Below are 18217 nucleotides of genomic sequence, written 5' to 3' on the forward strand. Positions count from 1 at the left end.
CTGCAAGTGGATCGTGCTCAGATGGTATTGCGTTTACAGAATGTGAAGGAGGAGGAAAGTGAAAATTTAAAGGATTTGGTGTCGGAACTTTTGGCGTCATTTGCAAAGGCAACTAAAGAAGAGTTAAAAAGCAATATTCTGGAAGTCTGTCGGACATCTTCAAAATATGCAACAAAGCGTCAGCTGCCTCGCGAGATTATTATTGACTTTTCATCTAAGAAGACTCGGGACACCATTTTATATAATTCGACTAACGTGGACTTGGACTTTCTTGGCAACAGGGTTAAGATATTGAAGGACGTTCCATTTTTAGCTCAGAAAAGAAGATTCAAATACAAAAGGTTTGCAGCTCTTCTGAGAAAGCGTGATATAAAATACATATGGTTATTCCCGGAAGGCATCTGGTTTAGATATAAAGACCAAGCCTACAAGATAATATTGGAAGTACAGCTGAGGGATTTTGTGCTTAATCATCAAGAGTTCGAGCAAGAAGAAGATCCAGAATCTGAAGGGGGGAGTGGGGAGGAGGGAGTGAGCGCAGCTATTGTAGGTGTTCAAAGAGAACTGAGACCGAGACGCGGGGGGGGGGGGGGGAGACCTGATCCTGACTGTAGTTCGTATCTTATAAGATCTACCAATCTAATAGCATATTAGAAAGTTTAACTTTAAATAATTGTATTATGAAGGGAATTCAATACTTGTAGTTGTAGTCTGTGTTCTTATGTTGTTTTTTCCCTCCCCCCTTGTTTCCTTTTTCCTTTTTCTGTTTGTAGTTTTGATGTTAGTAATTAAAATAAAAAATTTAAATTAAAAAAAAAAAGGAAGGAGGGTGCTCCAGCATGCTCTATGAACGAGTTTGCCTGTCTGTAGGAATACTGCTAGGGGTATATCCTGTCAGTCAAGACTGACCCACTCCCATACCACAGGAGAATGGAAGATTTGTATTCACTTACCGTGAAGCTTCCTTTCTCAGTGGTATGGGAGTGGGTCAGTCTAACCCATCCAAGTTTGAAAAGTTTAGAGTTGTTGGGTTTGAATGTTGTGTTAGTGTTTAAGTTTTGTTAACAGAGCAAGACAAGTGTGTATGGACAGCGCAAAGACAGCAGAGTCGAGAGGGCTTAGAAAAGAACTGGTGCGCCAGGGAAGAGCCCTCCCATAAAGGATCGTCTGATTCGACTGACCCTGCAATGGAGGAGGAGCTACTTCCCATCAGTCAAGACTGACCCACTCCCATACCACCGAGAAAGGAAGCTTCACGGCAAGTGAATACAAATCTTCCATTCTTGAGCAAGGTGATTGAATAGGTGATGGCTGGACAACTTCAAGTTCTCCTGGATGAGGCAAATTGTTTAGATCCTTTCCAGTGGTTTTAGAAGTGGTTATGGAACTGAAACAACCTTGGTCACCATGCCCTGCATCAGGAGATGGACAGAGGGAATGCGAATCTGTTTATTCCCCTGTACCTCTCAGCAGATTTTGATGTTATGGGTAATAGTATCCTTCTAGACCACCTTTCTGGGCTGGAACTGGGAGGCATTTTTTGTGGTGGTTCCAGCCCTACTTGGAGGGTAGGTTTCAGAAGGAAACCTGGAGGATTGTTGCTCAGCAACATGGCCTTTTGCTTGTGATATCACACAAGGTTCCATCTTATCCCTATGCTCTGTAACATCTGCATGAAACTGCTGGGTGAGGTCATCCAGAGATTTGGGCCAAGCTGTCACCAATATGCAGATGACACTCAGCTCTATCTAGTGCTTCTAGATGTTTCCAGAGAGTCTATAGAAACCCTGAATCAGTGCCTGGAGGAAGCTTTGGAGTAGATGCAGGCTAACTAACTGAAGCTTAATCCTGACAAGATGGAAGTTCTACTGGTGAGCAGAAGGTCTGACCTGGGATTTAAGATGTCATCCATTTTAGATAGGGTTGTATTCCCTTTGAAGGAACATGTCCATAGTTTGGGGGTGCTCTTTGACTCAAGCCTACTGCTGGATAAGAAAAGATTCTTCCTGGGCAGAAAAGATCTGGCTACTGTAGAGCAGGTCCTGGTTACATCTATATTAGATTACTGCAATGCCTTCTATGTGGGACTGCTCTTGAGAAGTATTCAGAAATTTCAATTAGTGCAGAATGCTGCAGCCAGGTGTTGACTGGAGCGGGTTGTAGGGACCATCTCTCTCTATCTTGGCCCATACATATTGGCTTCCAATTTGTTTCTAGGCACAGTTCAAGGTGCTAGTGTTGACCTTCAAAGTCATATATGATTTGGGACCAACATATGATGGTCATCTTTGGAGACCCTACTTTGAGTGGCCCTGTCCAAGGTTCCTCTGAGTGCTGGGCAGTTCGGGGGAGTTATTTGTTCACATAAGCAAGAGAGGTCGGAATTCAGTCCATAGGTCATGCATGAATTTGAAGGGTTGTCAGTAGGGGAGGTCTGAGGTAAGTTCAGAAGTCTAAGTTCAGAAAACAGTCCGAAGTCAGAAGAATGAAGCAAAGGCAGGATCAGTGGCGGCAGGGTCAAGAGTGGTGTGACTCGTTGCTTTCACACCCAGTTTCTCTTCCTTTCCATCTTTTATAGCTGAAACACTTGTTTCACAGCTGGGCTGCATCTGGCTGGTGCATGAGTACTCCCTTTTACCGATTAGATCCCAGTGCCTGTGGGCTGCTAAACATGCACTTTGTCTTATTTCCAGAATTTCAGGCTGGACCTCTTTCATCTGCATTCCAGCAGCTCCGGAGACAGGGGAGATCAGGTAGATAGTGGGGTGCTGTTGGACCCTGAATTGTGGGCCTGTATAGTTGAAATGCTGCTGTTGGGTGGTAGCTCCTCGCTTGATAGAGTAACTGTAACTTCTGGTGGCTGTGTGTCTGTAGTTGACTGTGGGTTGGGACTGCCCAAGGTGCTTCTTCCTATTCCCTCAAACTGGCTGCCTTGTCAGGGCTGAGCTTGTCTGGCTGATCCATGACACCATCCCCCCCCCCAAAGACCCCTCCCTCTGAAGGGCTGGGCTTCTGTGGGTAGGAATGATGGAACCAATGTACCAAGTCAGTACCAAGGAGCATGAAGATTACTGATAGGTTCCCACATGCGGTCCTCTGGACCATACCCTTTCCAATCAGTGAGGTATTAGAGTTGACCTTGTCTCTGGTGGGAACTGAGGATTTGAGCCACTTTATATTCCTCATTCCTGTTGACTACTATTAGTGGCAGAGGAGACACTGGAGGCCTCAAGGGATGTGGAGGCAAAACAGGAACTAGGGGGGAATGGTGAAACACTGGGTAAATGCGTAATGTGTGTGGTAGTTGTAGCTGATAATTGATGAGGAATGGGCCAATGAACCGAGCATCACGTTTTTGGGAGGGTCGTTGGCTTCGGATATGCTGGGTTGAAAGCCAGACCCGGTCATCCACTTTCAGGGGTTTACTTGCGGTTGGTTATCTCCTTATAGGATTTCTTGGCCTGTCGTAATTGTTCCTGCAAAATTCCCTGGATGACTTGGAGTTCTTGCATAAATTCGTTGACCAATTGAGGAAGGGGTGACTTGGGGGCAGAACCAAGAGTGGTGGTCATAATTAGCTATGAATGGCATTTGTTGAGTTGATGAATAAACTGTGTTGTTGTAGGTGAACTTGGGCAGTGGGAGTAAGATTGCTCAATTGTCCTATTGATGGTATTGCTCAAGGGTCGTGTTAGTGTGCTCAGTCAGACCATTGGACTGGGGATGGTACGCCAATGATAAGTGAATTTGGGTGTCTAGAAGAGAGTGTAAGGTTTGCCAGAACCAGGAGGTGAACTGAGAGTTCCTTTAAAGCTTCATGAGAGTTCCTTTAAAGATTAGATCACTTGCAAGAATATGAGTGACTACTTGCACCGAAGAGCAGATTGCCATGAATATTGATAGACGACTATGATGTAAGTCAGATTTTATTTATTGATAGGACATGATGGTTTATTTGAAAGCAAAATATTACCATTGGTGTTTGTGTACTTGAGGAATTGAACAGAATATATAATTTCCTTAACAAAGAGAATGAAACAGGATTTGAGCTAGCAGCTTGTTGGATGAACTTTGCTTGATTCTTTATACCCCTGGTGAGGGGATTTTGACAGCTTCATGACATTTCACAGCCCAACTAGGTCCTCTGTGTTCTGCTGCACTTGTTAAACATAAATTTTGGAGGTTAACATAGTGTACATGAGACACATTATATACCTATAGCTACTTACTTACCTGCCAGGACATAGTACAGAGCCATCCTTTTGGAGGTTTGTTCCATTGTGTACTGGAGAAGCAGGATTTACAGCAGCAGCAGCAGCACACTGATGGAAGGATCTTGTATTTAGCTGTCCACATATTTATTCATCATCTGGTTAGACAAGTAAAGACCAAGTACACTTGCTTTCCATTTGTCCTGCAAGTTTACTTAGAAGGGATGGATTGATAATATTGTTGGGTACTCACTGAGTACTACATGCCATTCTTTGTCATATTTAATATTTATTGATATTTATTGTTATTATATTTATTGATGCTAGATACAGTTGTTGATGGTTTTGAGTATATATAATATATAATTCACTTATGAGCACTTTACACTTTATAAATTGGCTGTTATAATAATACTAAGATATATGTTGTTGATTGGTACTCCACAGGGGACTATTGTTCCTAGTAGTTTGTTTGTTTGTTTATATCTATGGTGGTCTCTGGTTGTTTTATGGCCCTGTGGAAGTTGGTGAGGTTGTAATAGCCCGTATGGCTTTCCAGGAAGTTCCTTCACTTGTCTACAGACTTCACAGGAGTCTACAGACTGGGCTACATTATTCTGAACCCAGGACCACCAGAACTCTTGAGTCAGAAGATTTATCATTTTGTGGTGGTCAAAATGTTCAGTGGGCTTCGTATTGTGAGCTAGTTGTAGCACCTCTGCCCTCAGTGGCCCTGGTGGCACATATACTCGTCCATGGAACAGACATTGGTCTTCAGTGACCTCTACTTGTGGATGTAAGTTGGGGTCCTGGAGACTTTGGAAATGCCTCTGGGCAAAGGGGTGCTGCTTTTGTTGTTCCTGTATTCGGTCTGAGAGTGCCAGAGGAGGTTGAGTGGTGGCAAAGATGTCTGGGGCAGAACTGTTGCCACAGGTGCTTTCTCAGTAAAGGGGGCGGCATTCTCCAGCTTCCAGGAAAGGGCATCCGCCCACTTGTTTTGGAACTCAGGTAGGTGACTCTAAAGTTGAACCAGGAGAAGATGACCAGTAGACCTGCCTCTGGTTAATCGTCAGGCTGACTGAAGGTGTTCTAGATTGTGATATACACTTGTACTGGATATCGGGCCCCCTCTAAAAATGCCACCAATTTTGAAACACTGCCTTAATAGCAAGTATTCCCATATGGTACAGTTTCTTTCCACTGGGGTGAGTTGGCGGTAATATGCACATGGACATGGTGCTTCTGTGGAGATTTTTTGCTTGGAGAGCACCACTGCAGTCGTTCTGGAAACATCAGTGTTCACACTGAAGGGTAACTGAGGATCTGGGTATGTAGGATGGGTTCTGAGGTTAACTCAGTTTTAAGATTTTGGAACAATTGGTCAGCTTTGGTAGTCCACTAGAAAGGCTCCTGGGGTTGTGGGAGCTTCGTCAAGGGTACTGCTATAAATGCGACCTGGGATAAATTGCCTGTAATAATTGGCAAAGCCCATGAAGTGTTGAACATCTTTATGGGTGCTTGGGTCCTGTCAGGACAGGACAGCCTCAACCTTTTTAGGATCCATTCTATCCTCATGAAGAGAGATTATGTGTCCTAGAAATTCTACCAAAGACAAATCAGTTGCACATTTTTCCAGTTTGGCGAATAATCCCTGCTGTTGCAATTGTTACAAGACTGTGTGGACATGTACGTTGTCCTTCACTGGGTTTCTAGAGTACATAAGTATATCATCAAGATAAATTATGACAAATCAGTACAAAAGGTTCTGGAAGATACCATTAATTAATTTCTGGAATACATCTGGCTCATCGGCCAGTCAAAATGTCATTACTAGTTATTCAAACTGGTCATATCTTGTGCTGAAAGCGATCTTTCACTCATCTGCCTGATGGATTGTAGGAGATTGTACAAGCCAACTTGTGTACAAGCCAACTTGGTGTATACCTTAGCCAAGTGTTCTAAGAGTTCTAGAATCAGGGGTAGTGAGTAACGGTGACTGACAGTGATTTTATTCAGAGCGTGGTAGTCATTACTGAGTTTCAGTTCCCCACTTTTCTTTTTTACAAATAACATGGGAGCCAAGGTGGAAGAGATCAAGGGGCGTATAAACCTCCTTTGTAAGATTTTGGCCAGAAACTTCTGCAGTGCAGCCAGTTCAGGTTCCAACTGGCAAAGGTGCATCTGGCACAAGAGCAATAGCATAATTCTATGACTAGTGCAGTGGCAGTTTATCTGTTCCTTTTTCTTCAAATACATCCTGATTGTATACTTGTCTGGAAGCGTAGAGAAGGGAGGTGTAGTAGTGGCAGTGGCAGTGGCAGCGGCAGCAGCAATCAAAGCTGTTGAGTGGCTCTGGTGCAGAAATGGGTCCTGGAACTGGAGCTCTTGTTGGTTCCACTCAATGATGGGGTCATGGAGGGCCAGCCAAGACATCCTCAGCATGACTGGGAAGTTAGACATGCTTACCATGTCATAGCAGAGTTACTCTTGGTGACATTGAATCAGCAGGGTGAGCGTCTGGGTCTCCCTGACCATTGGACCAGAATGTTACAGTTGTTCATCAATTGCCTCAACCAGGGTGGGTGTTTCTTTGAACCAAAGAGGTACTTGGTACTGAGTGGCAATCCTAGAGTCTATAAAGCAGCGGAAGCCCCGGAGTCCACCATGCCATAGACTATTAGCCAATGTGCATCAGGGAGGCGGAGCTTCATGGGGACAAGGAGTAGGCTGGGGTTGTCACAGGAGGCACCAGTGAACCTGGAGAAATGCACCAAGGTGTCCGGGCCAAACTGACTTGAGGCTGGTCATTTAAGGGTGCTGCACATGATCTTCGTTTCTCAGGGCAGCTGTTGGCATAATGCCCTGCTCCTCCACAGTACAGGCAGAGGTTCTTGGGCCAGTATTGGTTCTTCTCCTCAGCTGACAGCCAAGGGTGTACAGCCCCCAAATACAAGGGCTCACTTTCCCCTGCCATGGATGTCCATGGAGAGTTGCTTGGTAACACTGGAGCCAGTCTCCTTAATTCCTTTTGAGGGAAAATCCTGTTCCCATTTTTTGACCATCTGACTTATTTCTGTAAACGTTCCCCTAGAAGGCTACAAGAGAGGATTCTAACTATACCACCAAAGGCCTAGTAATGTATGCAATTTAGTTCAGAAGTATTATTGAGGCAACCATATGTAAGATTCTCCATAGCTCTTACTGCAAGGTAGAGTTTTTAATTTTGATTTTGATAACAAATTTGTGCTTTGAGAGACCTTCAAATACAGTCACCACCTGAGTGAGAGTTGTTTTTCTTTGGTGTGTTCCCATAACACAAATATTAGCGGTGGTAGTATCATCCTAGGGGGATGCTGATTTTCTATAGGAAAATGCATATAATTTGTCCTGCTCATGTATTTTTGTCTAATACATGCAGCCTCAGTCATGATGAAACACCTCATGTAAAAGTGTCTCATGCGCATGGGGGCTGCATCTGCAGGAGGAAATTAAATTCCTTATTGTTGCTACTTTTGTTATCTGTTGTTTTACTGTTGTTACTGCTGCTGGTTGTATTGATTTTTAAAAATAAATTTTTAGTCATTATGTAATTTTATGTTTCAAGAGCTTTATGGATATGAAAAAAAATAAATTGGTTGGATCAATTTCTTAATGAAAATGGAAGGTTATGAAAGTGGAATAAGAAGGAATGCCTTTTGATTCCATCCAATTTCTCAGCCTAAATGCTTACTTTTTATCTATTCTAGGAAATGTTTCTAATACGTTTGTAATGTTCCTTCTTTATCAGCTTACGCTATTTTCAGTGATCAAGTCAGTTTGTTAAGGTAGTCAGTTGTATTGTACAGGTGTGTGTATCAGATGACAGCAATGCTTAAATAAGTAAGAGAAAACATCTAGATAGTACTGAATATTCATGTTAACAGTTGTATATTGCAATATGCTTTCCCACCCCTTTTCTAACAGCATCTTTGTTGCAGTGCCATGAGATCTTACCTTTTGAAACATTAGCTGTTCACCCTGGTAATTGCTCCATCCTCTAATTTAATGAAAACCCATTAAACCAAAACAATAATTAAAATGAGACATCATCTCTGTAGGAGGTTTGCATATTAAAATCACAGAGCATTTCAATGCTGGCAAATCTTATATTTGTGAATCAGCGTTTGAAGTGACATATATATATATAATAAGTGATTTATTACAAATAATCATAAATTACAAAGTAGTGCTGTTCAACATGATGCCCTGTGTTTATTATTGGATGAATCTTTGCAGAGATAGCAATGCTGAGCATTCAAAACATCTTCTGAGCTGGAAAATCCTTAATTTAGGTCTGCTTCACACAATACTTTTTTGTACTTGAGTAATAACCCTGAGTACAAAATAGTCCTGCCAAAGGAGTCATTTGAATTGTATAAAAGTGTATTGTTTTGACTTCAGTCTCTTTAAAATACAGCTGAGCAGAGACCCAGCTGCCTCTTGTGCTTACTTTAAAGAGACAAGCATTTAAAAATATTCTTAGTCATGGTACTGATGGTGAAAATATTTTGAACTCAGGAAATGTAATAAAAATTAACAACATATGAAGTAGATTTCAGAGCCGGAAGAAGATATAAAATAATGTATTCAGCTCCTTTGTTTTAATAGACTTCAATGCCTGCTATTGCTTAGACTTGGAGTTTTGTCAGATGCTCTTCAAAAATAAAGCATTGGTATGTGTCAGTTGTCCTGATGGGTGTGATGACTTAATCAGTGCAAATTTGGGGATATAGTGTCACAATCCTGTATTTTACCTAGGGTTGCCAGGTCTCTTTATCCTTCCATCGGGAGGATAGAGACCTGGCAGTGTGTTTTATCTTCACATGCATGTTCTGGAGCCAGTGTGATGATGTTGCTTCCAGAAGTGATGTTACCACATCGCCCGCAAACACACTCACGCACTCCACATGGGCCAGTTCCGCCTGTTTTGGTCCCAAATCAGCCCCAAAAGAAGCGCAAGAATGCTCTCGCGGCTGACGCAATGATGTCACTTCCAGAAGTGATGTCATCACACTGGTTGGGAGTGTGCATGTGGTACGCTTTCCTGAGGTGCCTGCCAGTGGCAGGTAACCTTGGGGAGTTTGCCCTCTCCCACTGATCACTGGACGATTGGTGGACGAAGAAGCAAATCCCTGGGAGTCTGCCCACCACTGGTGGGCACCTGGGAACCCTAACTCTACCTGAATCTCAGGGTTTGCTGCTGAAGCTTTGGAGAGTTGTTGAGATCTATTAAAATCATGCAGAGTTTTACTGATTGAGGCCCGGTGCCAGTGCCAAGCTTTTTTGCACCCTAGGCAAGGCTAACAACTTGCCCCACCCATTGCTAACTAATTTTCAAAAACAGATGAATTGTAGTAAAAATGAAAAGCACAAAACTTGAAATTGCTAATTTTTAAAAAAAAATTGCAAGAATAAGTAATACAACACTCTTTGGCTTAAAAATGGCTTATCAGTTATGCTTGATACATGGCTAGTTAGAATTTGCCAACACTGAGTCAATGTAGAGAAATAATTATAGATCTGTGGAACCAAACTGAAGAAACTTGTTGTTTCCAGATAGCACTTAGCAGCACCATTTTTACCAAGTTTAAAGAGTGTGTATTCAGGGCACGAAAAAGGCACATGGATTTATGTCTAGGACTCTCCTTAATATGCCATTTTTTTGCCTTTCATGTTACTCCCATTATCATAACCTTGACCATGCAGATTCTCAAGTGGTAATCCCATTTGCTCAATCTGTCCAAGAAGAGTTTCTGTCCTAAAGGCACCTGTAGTCTCCTGTAGTGGAACAAATCCCAAGAAATGTTCTTTTATCATAAACTCAGGCTTAGGCATCTCAATATCTGACGGTTTGATTACATTGACAAAACGTACAATCATTGTCATTTGTTCAATATGACTAACATCAGGTGTGCAGTCCAGAATAACTAAGTAATATTTGGCTGAGGTTACACATGCTGAAATTTTCTGCTTTATAGCACCTGTTCATTTTGGGTATCTTTTCCTTAGTGCACCATTGTTTCTTCATCTTTAACTCAAATGTTTGTTCATGATAGGATCAAAAAGGGCTAAATATTCTACAAACTTCAAAAAATTTCCATTGTTAACAATGTACAATTTTTCATTTATACCATGGAATGCCAAGTTTTGTGTGCCAAGAACTATGCTCAAAGCAATCAAACGTCCCAAGATTTGTTGCCAATGTTGTTCTTTTTGCTTGATCTTCTGCTTGTTAATATCATCAATTGTTTTTCCTTTATATAAGCACAATTCAAGTTCTCGCCAGGTCTGGTAATTTTCTAAATGGAGAGTATTCCTCTCATATAAAGACAGAATTTCTCCAATGTTCTTCCAGTCTTTTGAACCTGGTTCTTGTAGAGTTGATGATGCACCATTTCTTTTTGCAAAAACAAAACCAACCCCCCTCCCCAACTTTTGAGATGGAATATATAAGCCATTGATGGCACGCTTTTTCAACATTTGCTCGTCTCCTCTTGTAGTGTATAGGAGAATATCATCTGTTTTTTTTCAGTCTTTGGGAAAATTATACGATACAACCGGCTGTGGTCTATGTTGTACTATAAGCTGTCGCAAATTATCTCTGCAATACTTAGGCTAGTTAGCAGGGTCACTGTAATTCAAGCCAAACATGATACCATCTTCTTTTGCAGTCTTTGCAGTACTCTCACTTTCCTTGAAATTCTCTTTCCCCCCTGTGTTTTTTACTGAAATAGCTCCAAATTGTAAAATTTCTTTCTTAGAGTTTATATCATTTGTAGCCTCCTCAGTGGTAGTTTCAACAAGGGTACGGTCATATTATTGTTCTTTAATTGCTTTCTGTGTATAAAGGTATTTCTGGAAGAACCCCCTTGCTTTGCTTGCTCCTTATTTCTTTCTGCCTTTCGTTTGTGGAACTGAGATCCAGCTGGTTGTTTTTTATCAGCCATAGATCCCTAGAAAAATGACTATATTTTCTAAATAAATTTAAGATCAGTCCAGGGATAAGCCAGGATTGTAGTTAGCCCAAACCCACTTAGAACAGAGGACCCCTCTGTTGGAACAAGAGCAGCAGCAGTCCTGGCCACCTCAAGCCTCTTCTGCCTTGCCATTCAATGGTGGTGCACTAGCTGAGGCCAAGCTGGGACCCAATCCACATCCTTTTTGCCTGGTGCACTGTCCAGAAAACCATGCTGTGGCTGCAGATGAGGATACATGACCTCTCTTGCCAGCCACCCTAACCTAAAAGAAAATAGTGTTAGGAAGGGTTCCCTTGATTCAGGGGGCAAACATAAGCCTGACGGGTGGAGGAGTGCCACCACCCTAACCTCTGGATTGCAGATCCTGGGTACCCCATGGCTGCCGCTGTGGATGCTGCCCCAATATGGAAAGAATGAGTGCTGAATTTGACATTTGCTAGGCCCAGCTTGGAGAGGGCACACTCCGTGACAGCTGAGAACTGGTATCTGGTCAGCGGAGACCCATCCACGTGGTGAAATAGAACCCCTTGTTCCTCTCCCCATGCCTCTATATAGCCTCTAAGGGTGAGGACTGGGCACAAGTCCCTCTCCGTACATGGGCCCAATGCGACCTCCACGCCCCTCTGCTTCTGATCTGTCTTTGAGTGCCAGATGGTTATAACAACATGGTCCCTTTTAAGCTTGACATCCCCAGCCTGCTAGGCCCTGTTCAACTCATCCCTCTGGGACATGATAACCAGCTCGCTGACCCTGAGTGCCCCGAAGAATGTAGTCAGGGAAACAGCATGAAACAAGCATTCCTCATACTTATAGCCACAGATTGTAGCCCACACTGACTTCAGTCCCCTCAAGATTTCTGGTGAGATGGGCTATCTCTGATCTTTGGGTGCCACCCCTCTTGGGCCCATCCTTCCAGCATTTTTCAGATGCAGAAGTTCCCAGTATTGTCCACCAGACCCTAAACTTTGCATGCAAAGGCCAGCACCACCAGCTGGCCTCGAATGTACTTGACTGGCAGCCCCTTACCTCTCTGGGTCACACAAAACTGCATCAGGTGCTTGACAGGGATAGGCCACAACTGGTAGAGTCCTACCTGGCACCTGAACCCTGTAAACTGCAGGACCTCCCTGTCGTAGGCCCTCTGGGTGTTGGGGGCAATTGCTGCCTGAATTGCCCTGCAGGCCTTGGCCTGCCAATCTGTCAAAGATCCTGGGGCATCTGGGCTGGCAGCAACTCAGCCTTGGGGGCAAGCTTACAAAACTGGTCCATTTGCAGGTGAGACAGAGCATCTGCCACCCTGTTGCTCACTCCCAGATGTGCTGGCTGTAAACATAGTATTAAGGTCCAGGCACATATGGGTAAATGCCCGGACCAGCCTCATCACCCTGGGTAATTTGGAGGAGAAGGAGTTGACCATGTGGACCACCATCAGATTATTGCACCAAAAATGCACTGAATGGTTCATTAGCTTGTTCCCCCATAGCTGGACCGCTGCTAGGAATGGGAAAAATTCAAGAAAGGTTAGGTCCCTGCAGAGATCTTCTGTTTTCCAATACGGCTACTGGGCCGCACACCAATGGCCACGGAAAAACACCTCAAAGCCATTGGCCCCTGATGCATCAGAGGAGACCTGGAGCTCCCCTTCTACTAACAAGTCCTCTTTCCAGAAGGAAAATAGTAAAGAGTCCAATAGCACCTTTAAGATTAACCAACTTTATTGTAACATAAGCTTTCGAGGGCCACAGCTCTCTTTGTCAGATACATGGAGGGTATGAAGAAATTGGCTAGAGATATATAGGTGGTGAGGGGAAGGGGGTGCAGGGAGAAAGTGTCATGTAAATAAGTTACAAGAAGTCTTGAAAGAAGTCTAATGCACAATCCAGAATGGGTGTGACCACTCCCCTCCATGGCAGAATCTGATTAGAATGCCTGAAGGCAGTTACTTTTGGTAATGAGATAACCATTCATAGTCTCTATTCAATCCAAGTCTGAGTCAAATTTACATATGAATTCCAATTCAGCAACTTCCCGTTGGATTTTGTTTTTGAAATGTTTCTGTTGAACTATGGTGACTTTTAAGTCCTTGATGGAATGTCCTGGTAAATTGAAGTGTTCTCCCATTGGTTTCTGGATATTGCCATTTTTAATGTCAGATTTGTGTCCATTTATTCTTTTGCGCAGAGGTTGGCTGGTTTGTCCAATGTACAGAGCAGATGGACATTGTTGGCACATGGGGTCATATATCGCATTGGAGTAAGAGCCAGCAATAGTGTAGTTGACTCCATTGGGTCCTGTAATTGCATTTTCTAGGTAGATATGAGGGCAGAGTTGGCATCTGGGTCTGTTGCAGGATCTGGTACCTGTGTTGGTGACTCTGTTAGCTGTCGTCACCAACACACCAACAGAGTCACTAACACCTGAACCTGCTGGGCCCACAAAAAGGGAATAATCAAGAGAGTACACTGTGTCACGTAACTGCTGCTGCTGCTGCAGGGCCCACTCAAGAAAGGAGCTGAAGCACTCAAAAGCTGTGCAGGAAATTGAGCAGACTTAATGTTGCATTTTGCCAATTCTGCCTGTACTCCACACTTCCTCACAAGCTGTACTGCTTGGCCAAAGGAGGTACAAAGAACTGTGCACAAGTGCTCCGGTATGGTGTCATTTACTGACCCTCCCCTTGGGTATGAAAGGTGATGAATGAGCTGGAACTCACCAGCTGTCTTCTTGGGTACCACCCCCGGTGGTGAGACCTGTGAATTCGGGACCAGCGGGGAAAGGAACGGCCCCAGCATTCTCCCCTCGGCACACTCCTTGGCAATCTTAGCCTGGACAACCCCCTCCTTGCCAACCACTGAACGTAGGTTGGATACCATGAAGGGGGATCTGGGTTCCTGGAATGGGATACGAAAACCCACCTTGAAACCCAGCATCAGAAACCAAGTGTCAGCTCGCCTGAGGTAGTGCTGCAGCAGAGCCTCAAGGACCTTCAGGTTTACTGGGCTAGGGCCCTTTCCCCACTGCCTGGTTGCTGGAGGGGGCTCTTGCCTTTTTGCTAAGTGATTTCTGCCTCTTGCAAATGGTGAATGGGTGGGAACCTGTGCATATGGGGCATTTGTGTCTGAACCTACAGCCTTTCCTGCTGCAAACACCTTGGGAGGTAAGCTCCCAGCAAAGTCGTTGGGGCTGAACCAACTGCCCCGTGGGGCTGCAGGAGCCATTATTAGCAGAGGGCCTCTGTTCCCCACAACCCCTGGAGCTCGTAGTGGACAGTGCACCAAATGACCACTGTCCGAGTGATTGCCTGCATTTGGCTGAGCTGGGGACATGACTTGCAGCCACAGCTGCTGATGCACTTGATTCCACGGCATGGCTGGGTTAAGGGCTGCCTACATTCCAAATTCTTCATTTTACTGCATCCAAGCTGCACCCACAAGTTTGAATACCTCCTGTAAATAATGTCCATATACTGCAGCAGGGATGTAACCATCCAGGGCTGGGCCCAGGCAATGATCCCTGCATATATTAAGAAGCCAGGCTGCCAGTTAGCCCATGTTCTGTTGACTCTGCGGTGCTTAAGCTGCTCTTTATCCTGCTTGTCCAAGTCTTCTTTATCCTTCTTCTCCAGCTCCCTGAAGAGAAGAGTAAAGACGTCCACATATTCCCCCCTCAGGATCTTTTCCCTTGTGGCTGGCGTCAAATGATCACCAAGCAGCATGGCTGTGTCCCCCCATGGCAAGACCCTAAATGGCACAGGCCCGTAGTTAGTCCATGGGGTCCCATAAAAGGGGGTGGGGCCCCACTGTGCCCCCAAACCTACTCCCCTGGTGCCTAAGCCATAACTGCAGGCCATCTGGCTGCCCCAGGTAGCTGACACATGAAGGTCAGCTTCCCCCACTGGGGCAGACACTGTAACCATTTGTGGCCTGTATTGTACCTGGTTGTGCACCTATTGTGCATGGCTGGATGTATGATGGGCTTGGGTGGGCATATGATGTACTTGGCTGGGCATATGATGTGCTCTGCTGAGCATACGTGGCTTGGGCTATGCATGAGGGCGCGGAGGCAGTGGCTGACCCCAGTGCCCCCATGGCTAAGCCGATCCCTCCTGATCCCATGACAACTTACCCTCAATATCTGGAGGCTGCACCACTATTGACACTTGTCTGGTTTCCAATAGCAGTCCCCCTTAGACCCCTTTGGAGCCATTGTCCTTAGCACCCATGTCCTCATCTGCTCCCTTCTAAGGCTGTGTACTGTATCTGGCCCCTCCTGATGCGTCAGGTGGTTCTGCCAGGCCAGATGGGAGGCAGGATGTCTCCTCAAGGGCAGATAAATGAGACCTGACAGTGTTAATAAAATCATTACTGGATGAGGCCCCTGCTGGCTTCAGGCACTTAGGGTTCGGGTTTGGGTTAGGGGTGCATAAAACCTGGGCCCATACCAGCACTGCAATCCAATCTAGCAGCTCCTGCCAGCTCGGAACCGTATCATTGTCCTCCCCTGCGCCTGTGTTCCACCTAGAGGCTGGCCATTCTGCAGGCTGCTTCCCTTTAGAGGGGCCAATGCCCTTCCTGGCAGCCATGCCAATGTGTGCAGTTCCTAACCAGTACACCAAACCAGCCTTGCACACATGGTATGCTGTTTTTATGTATGTATGTATGTATGTATGTATGTATGTATGTATGTATGTATGTATGTATGTATGTATGTATGTATGTATGTATGTATGTATGTACTACACCAACTGGCCCTGCACCCGAGAGGGGGTACTGTTCTTAACCCCTAAACCAAGTTAGTCCAGCACTCCCAAGTGTGGCCAAATTGGCATGGCCCCCAAAAGTATGCCAAAAAGCCCCACACATGGGTGTGTTGTTCCTCCCCCGTACACCAAAATTGGCCTAGCCCCCTGAGGTGTGCCCAATTTGCTCAGCACCTGGGGTGCGCTGGTCTTAACCACTATACCAAACTGCCCCTGTGCTCGAGCACCAGTCCCAGTGGTGGTGGTGGGGGGGTGCTGATCCAGCCAATAGCCCAACCAACCTCCCTGTCCTTCCACTTGCCTAGCGGGCCTGATTATCAGGTGGAGGATAACAAGAAGGCCCAATAGCTGGAATATAGGGTCTGGACCAGGCCCTGCTATTGGGCTATTCTTGGGCTATTGGGCCTTCTTGTTACCCCTCCTGCAGTGCCCCAACCCCACTTGTGTGCTTCAAGCACGTGCTAAATTAATGGCCCCTATGGCTATGAAAAGCGTCCTATGAGAACTGTGGACAGAGCTGTTTATGCTGTGCCATGGAGAAGGCCAGTGAGGGGTGGCCAAGTGCCACTGTGTTCAGGTGCAGCTGCTCAGCATGCGCTGTTGCACCAAGTTAAAAAAAGCCAGTCTGGAATGTAAAGAGGCCCTGCCATGCTGAGTCTAACCGGCTGCAGGCTGCCCCTTTGCTGTAGGGCCACACAACTGGGAACTGTTGCCTGGCCTGTGATGGAGGGGTGGCCCCTCCCCAGCCAATTTCCCAATGGCCATGGGCTGCTGATGCGCCACCGGGCTGAGTAAGCTGGGAACCGGGGGTGGTGGTGTTCAACACTGACAAGCCCCCTTCCCTGCTGCACCCTAAAACCATTCAGCTGAGCACGCCCAGCTGCACTATGGGTCCACGCCTGCAGAAGGGGGCCCTAAGGAAACCAGCCCCTCCTCTCCAAACTGAGCTCCCAAACCGTTGCCCACTGCTGTGGGATGAGAAGCAGGGTAGAGAGCTCGGGCTGAGCCTGCAGAGATGCCACTGCACTGCTGAGGCGGGCACTGGAGCCGCACCACGTGGCTGGAGGTAGCCGAGGCTGTGTGGTAACTCCGCCATCTGACTCCTTCCGCTCACAAGGTGCAACTGGCTGGCTGGGTGGTCGAAGCAGCCTTATGAGGCCTCCATCTCCACCCACCCTGGCATACCCGGATGCCGGAGAAGGCTTATTTGCCTCTGCCTGCTCCGGGGAGGCAAATCCCGGCCCCCCAGCCAAGTGGCTTTTGCCACAACTGGGAAGTGCCACATTTTGAGATGCAGCAGTGACTGGCAACATTATCTCAAAGTAGAATGATATAATTCATAAGGTTTACCTTTTTTTGAGAGTTAATGATCTCTTATTGCCTAAAGGTAAAGGTATTCATTCCCCTGTGCAAGCACCGAGTCACTGCTGACTCATGGGGTATGTCGCATCACGACATTTTCTTGGCAGACTTTTTATGGGGTGGTTTGCCATTGTCTACCCCCAGGAAACTGGGTACTCATTTTACAGACCTCGTAAGAATGGAAGGCTGAGTCAACCTTGAGCCAGCTAACTGAACCTGGCTTCTGCTAGGATCGAACTCAGGTAGTGAGCAGAGCTTGAGCTGCGGTACTGCAGCTTACCACGCCTAGCCAAAGTCATACTATATTGCTGTTATTCAAAGAACAATATATACAAATCAGTAGCATCTTTTCACCTTAATAGTAATGTCAACTAGCCCATTTATGGTACAGTTTTCTGGTATTTGTTTTACCTATTAGAAAATGTCTTATTAAAAATGTTAGGGTGAGCTTTTGAGCTGCTTCATTGTCTAATGAGAGGACCATTTCCCGTACCCTGTTAGGGGGTACTCAATAGGTTTTCTTCCCCACTGCTGCCTGCCCGTTAGCCTTGTTTGTGACTTATAACCCCTGCAGGCAGATGGCAGTGGCTGGTGCCAATGGGACTTTTGCAAGTGATAGAGGGTACAGTATATAGAAAACTTTTATAAGACTTTATAGTTAATTATATTCCATAGCACTGTTGTGGTATTTATTTTAAAATAAAAAAATATAAATTGTCAGTTGCATTTTTTCAAGAAACTGATCTGTATAAAACTGTGCCCCTCAGATCAGTTCTGCACCCCTCTGAGTTCTGCATTTTAGGTGGCTGCATAGTTGGCCTGATGGTAGTACTGGCCCTGTTGATGCCTTCACTCTGGGTTGAATAGAT

At 45.3% G+C, this 18217-nt stretch overlaps 1 protein-coding gene across 1 annotated transcript in view; it reads left to right on the plus strand.

Annotated features, from left to right (window-relative positions):
• NELL1 (neural EGFL like 1) overlaps positions 1 to 18217 on the plus strand; it is a 910256-nt gene that overhangs the window by 61820 nt on the left and 830219 nt on the right. The window lies entirely within an intron of this gene.

Source organism: Eublepharis macularius, chromosome 2 (assembly GCF_028583425.1).
Source record: "Eublepharis macularius isolate TG4126 chromosome 2, MPM_Emac_v1.0, whole genome shotgun sequence".
Classification (NCBI taxonomy): Eukaryota; Metazoa; Chordata; class Lepidosauria; order Squamata; family Eublepharidae; genus Eublepharis; species Eublepharis macularius.